The sequence below is a fragment of the Marmota flaviventris genome, chromosome 6 (genome assembly GCF_047511675.1).
Source record: "Marmota flaviventris isolate mMarFla1 chromosome 6, mMarFla1.hap1, whole genome shotgun sequence".
NCBI lineage: Eukaryota > Metazoa > Chordata > Mammalia > Rodentia > Sciuridae > Marmota > Marmota flaviventris.
This window is the reverse complement of record NC_092503.1, coordinates 110,843,537-110,849,536: the sequence shown is the minus strand read 5'-3', so window position 1 is coordinate 110,849,536 and position 6,000 is coordinate 110,843,537.

Sequence of the window (6,000 nt, the reverse complement as noted above, 5' to 3'; positions counted from 1 at the left end):
CTGAGGCCTTGGGTTTGATCTCCAGCACCACAGAACAAAAACAACTCAAAAAACAAAATCTACAAGTGTTTAAGTCCTTTATGTAAGATGGTGTGGTATTTGTGTACAACCTATACACATCCTCCTATGTAGAGTTGGTTCTCATCATCATTCTTAATAATATAGTATAATAGGTGTTTATATTGGGTATTATAAACAATACAGAGAGGATTTAAAGTATACAGAAGGATGTACATAAGTTACATGCAAGCACTATTGCCATTTTATATAAGGACTTGAGTATCCACGGATTTTGGTATCCTTAGAGGGTCGTGAAATTGATCCCCTGGAGAATGAATATTTTCAGTTTGAAATCAATTGGATCTGAGGATAAAGAGCCCACAGCTCCCAAGGGCCTGCAGTATAATCCTATCACTGGGAGTGGATGGTTGGGAATAATCATCTAATTCACCTCAGGTTAGAATGTAAAATGATTTTTTTTTTTTTTTTTTTTTGGTACCAGGGATTGAACTCAGGGGCACTCAACCACTGAGCCACGTCTCTAGCCCTATTTTGTATTTTATTTGGAGACAGGATCTCACTAAGTTTCTTAGTGCCTTGCTTTGGCTGAGGCTGGCTTTGAACTTGTGATCTTCCTGCCTCAGCCTCATGCCACTGTGCCCACCTGTAAAATGATTTCTTATTGTGGGTTGCACTCAGAAATATTTGAAAGACCTGGGCTGGGGTTGTGGCTCAGTGGTAGAACATTTGCCTAGCATGTGTGAGGCCCTGGGTTCGATCCTTAGCACCACATATAAATAAAGGTATTGTGTGTAACTACAACTAAAAAATAAATATTTTAAAAAAATATTTGAGAGGCATCACTCTAGAAAGTCATCAATCACCAAAACCCTCCTTTCCAGGCTGGGGTTGTGGCTCAGTGGTAGAGCGCTTGCCTAGCATGTGTGAGGCACTAGGTTTGATTCTCAGCCCCGCATATCAATAAATAAAATAAAGATCCATTGACAACTAACAATATTAAAAAAAAAAAAAAAAAAAAAAAAAACCTCTTTGCCTCCTCTTCCTGTGGCTACTATTGTTGGCCACACCTTCCTCTTCAGAATCTCCTGCCTCAACTTCTGTAATGGTAGGTGCACTGTCTCCAACTTCTCTGACCAGTCTTGCAGCCATGGCTAAGGCTTCTTTTTCTTCTGCCTGCTTTAAGAGTTGTCCATTCTTCTGAGACTATCCTTGGCCTTCCTCAACTTTATAATCCTTAAGGCTTTAACTGACCCTTGAGTGATTTTTTCTTTTTTTGGTACTGGAGATCAAACCCAGGGCCTTTGCTTGCTAGGCAAGCACCCTAACACTGAGCTATCTCCTAGCCCTAGTGTGGACAGTTCCCAAAGCCTCAGCTCTAGAACTGGTGTGTAACTCAGTGGTAGTGCTTGCTGAACATGTGTGAGACCCATGGTCCAATCTTGAGCATGCATTGGTGGGGTTGGGGGCAGTGAGAACCACTCAGATCCCACCTCTACTCTCAATTTCTGAACACCCTACTGCCATTTCCTACTGGATGTTTTCCCCTGCCCGTCTCCCTGGGCCCAGGCTGAACTTACCTCCTTCCCAAACTTCTTCCTGCATCCAACTTCCCTGTTTCCATGAAGGGCTCAGTTTTAGTCAGCATTTTTTTTTTTTTTGCTGCTGTGACTAAAAGGACCCAACCAGAAGGTAGAGGAGGAAAAATTTATTTGAGGGCTCACAGTTTCATAGGTCTTAGTCCATAGAAGGCTGATTCCATTCCTCACGGCTTAAAGTGAAGCAGAACATCATGGCAGAAGAGTGTGGAACAGCTCTCGAATCATGATCAGGAAGCAGAGATTCCACTGGCCAGATACAAATATATACCCAAAGCCATGCCCCAATTCTCTCCTCCTCCAGCCACACCCCACCACTTCAGTTACCACTCAGTTAATCCCCATCAGGGAATTAAATCACTGATTGGGTTAAGACTTTCACAACCCAATCATTTCTCCTCTGAACCTTCTTGAATTGTCTCAAATCTGAGCTTTTGGGGGACAACTCACATCCAAACCATAACAGGCGCCACTGTTTGGAGATGAGTTAGCTTTACTCAAAACCTTCATTCATCATAAATCTCTGCATCCTTTCCCTGTGCAGCCAACTGCCAAAATCCATTTAGACTACTGCTGCCTTAATTCTATTTTTTGCTTGAGTTTAAAAGAAAACATTTAAAAGTGATACTGAGGGGCTGGGGTTATGGCTCAGCGGTAGAGCGCTTGCCTCACATGTGTAAGGCCCTGGGTTCGATCCTCAGCACCACATATAAATAAAGAAAATAAAATCATTGTGTACAACTATAAAAAATAAATGTTAAAAAAGAGTGATACTGAGGGCTGGGGTTGTGGCTTAGTGGTAGAGTGCTTGCCTAGTGAGCATCGAGGTGCTAGATTCGATCCTCCGCACCACATAAAAATAAATACAACTAAAAAAAATATTTAAACAAAAACTGATACTGAGTGCTGGGGTTGTGACTCAGTGGTAGAGCTCTTTCCTATCATGTGTGAAGCACTGGGTTCCATCCTCAGCACCATGTATTAAAAAAAATGAATAAAATGAAGGTCCATCAACAACTAAAAATATATACATTTTTTAAAAAGTGATTCTAAAATATTATAACAAATCCCCTCCAAAAAATCAAAAATAAAAAGTGATACTGATATGTAAAAAGTCAAAGTACATACTTAAATAAAGTAAAATATATAACCCTTCAGTCCCAAACCTCTCTAGAAGTAAGAATGACTAGTGTTTTTGTTATTGGTTGGTTGGTTTTTGTTTTGTTTTTGTTTTTGTTTTGTACTGGGGATTGAACTCAAGGGTGCTTTACCACTGAGCCACATACCCAGCCCATTTTTTTCCCTTATTTCTTTATTTTGAAACAGGGTCTCACTAAATTGCTCAAGACCTCACTAAGTTGCTGAGGCTGGCTTTGAACTTGTGAATCCTCCTGCTTTAGCCTCCAGAATGATTAGTGTCTTGTGGCATGGTTTTCCAGACTTTTCCTGGGCACACTGGCTCATGATTATTTTTCTTTTTCATTCCCTCTAATCTGCCATCACAATTGAGACCCTCTGCCTCTAGATGAAGAACCCCTGGTAAAGGTGTAATTTCAATTGAAAACTGTTTCAGGGTCATTTATTTATTATTATTATTTTGTTATCAGTGATTGAACCCAGGGATGCATTAACCCTGAGCTATATCCCCAGCCCTTTTTAAAATTCTTTATTTTGAGACAGGGTCTCACTAAATTGCTTAGGGTCTTGCTACATTGCTGAGTCTGGCCTCAAACTTGTTATCCTCTTGCCTTAGCATACCTGTGGGATTACAGGTATGTGCCACTGCACCTGGCAGGGTCACTTTTAAAAGCAGACTTAATTTCTGTTGATGTTATCTGGGTGATAAAAATCAAGAGAAAGGAAGATCAAATGGAATCATGTGATGAGAGGAAACCATGTGGCAAGAGGACCTAGCTAGAATTCTGATGCATCTCTGGAGGCCCTGCATGATTTGGTGTGGGTGTGAATTCCCTCTGTTGCAGGGACTACTTTGACTTACACTTTATTGAAAAAGCACAAAGCACATTCCGATGAGCTCAGGCAGAGAGCTTACCTGAGCTCCTTGTGGGGTCTGTGGTGAAGCTGAAAACACATGCCTCTTCTATGGCCACCACTAAGTTCTAGGTTAGAGTCTTCCTGTGGGTACTCAGCCCTGTGTTGCCAAAATGCCAATAATTTTTTATGGTCCAACATATGAATAAACTTTATTTGATAATCTTTTCTGCTGGATATCATCTATGTTCCACCTTCAGCCATAAATCTAAACTCACCCATCAGCCTAAACTCAGCATGTTCATTCATTTCGTTCATTTGTTTTGTCATTCATTTAACAACTCTTGGGGCTGGGGATGTGGCTTAGTAGTAGAGCACTTGCCTGGCATGAATGAAGCCCTGGATTCGATCCCCAGCACCACAAACCAAAACATGCACGGTATGGAAGAAGTAAAGATGATTAGGACTTGGTTTTTATCCTTGAGAAACTTTCAGTAGTTTTGGAGGTCTAGTCCATGATGGATTGGCCCCATGGCTTTGGGTCTGTCGTGAGGCAGCAAATCATGGCTAGAGTTTGTTGTGGAGCAAAATCATATCTTGAGAAAAAGAGCAAAGATGAAAAAATCCCATTTTTTGAAAAAGGTCCGTTATTCAGATTTTTAAAATTTTTAAATTTTTTGTGGTGCTGGGGATCAAACTCAGGGCCTTGAGCATGCTAGGCAAATGCTCTACCATTTAGCCACTTCCCCATTGGATATTCAGATTTTTATGTAAAATCTCCTGATTTTTAAACATTATAAAGCCCAAATGAAATACATTTATGAGTCCTTTTTTTTTTTTTTTTATTTTGACTTTATCTCCATCAACAGTTTTGGCCCCTGAATCCACAGTAATTCAGAGTGGTGTGTGTATAAGTCTCTTTCTGCCTCCCTCTGGTGACCAAGGATTGAGGATAAGGCCATCCCAAAAAGGCAAAGGGACTGTGGCACTAACACTGGTGTACAATGGCCCAGGAGCTCATGAAGTTGGAGAAAGGACAGCTCACTTGAAGGGAAGCTGAGGAGTGGAATCTTGCTAGACACTGTCCCTGTGGATGTGGCAGAGTGGTTATCCTCTGGAGTGCCTTAATGAGGGCAGTCAATCAATCCTGCATATGTCTAGACTAGAGGTCTCAAAAGAAAAAGACTTTACAACCCAAGGCTGTGGTTGTAAGATTGTATTGCTTAAACAAAACACACCCCCTAGCTCCATTAGTGGCCCCTGAAACTGTAAATAGGACCTATTTATTTATTTGACCTATTTATCCTCTTGAGCTAATACATTCCATAAGTTTATCTATTGTGTAAATTAGGAAAGGAAAAGTAAACACTTTTGGGAAATGGGGAGGAAGATGGGTTCTAATCCCCATGTTTAGGAGTTTGATGAATATGCATATGTATGTGTATACTATGTCCCACAAATCCCTCAAATGTAGTACTTTATTTCAGTATTTCTCAAAGTTTTTTTTACTATGACTCACAGTAACAAATGCAGTTAACATCTAGTACAAACATACATTGAAACATGAAATTGACAATATTCCAACTTCTTGACCTATAAAAATGGTGATATATGGTTCAGCCTATATATAATGCAAACACAAGTTTTATGCAATGATACTTTACCTTGTTTTTGTTTTGTTTTGTACCACGATTGAACTCAGGGGCACTCAACCACTGAGCCACACCCCCAGCCCTATTTTATATTTTATTTAGAGACAGGGCCTCACTGAGTTGCTTAATGCCTTGCTAAGTTGCTGAGGCTGGCTTTGAACTCGTGATCCTCCTGCCTCAGGCTCTCAAGCCACTGGGATTACTGGCATGCTGCATCCAGCTTTCCCTTGCTTTTTTGATACCCATTAATTTACTCATTGAAATGCTGGTTACAGTACACTAAATTTATATCACTAACAATAGCGCTAATAAGTCACAATCAACTGCTTTATTTAATCTTCACAATTTTTTAAAATTATTTTTTAGTTGTAGTTGGACACAATACCTTTATTTCACTTATTTATTTTTATGTGGTGCTGAGAATCAAACCCAGGGTCCCGCATGTGCGGGGCGAGCACTCTACCACTGAGCCACAACCCCAGACCTTCACAACAATTATTAAGGCAGAAATCATCACTCTCTCATATTCCCTTAAAAACACTTGAATAGGGCTGGAATCTTGGCTCAGTGGTGGAGCATTTGCCTCCCATGCCTGAGGCACTGGGTTAGATCCTCCATCAACAGTTTTGGCGGCCCCCCCCCCGCCCAATTCACAGTAATAAAATAAATAAAGGCATTGTGTTTACCTACAACTAAAATAAAATGTAAAAACACAACAACAAAAACACCCAGGATGTTTA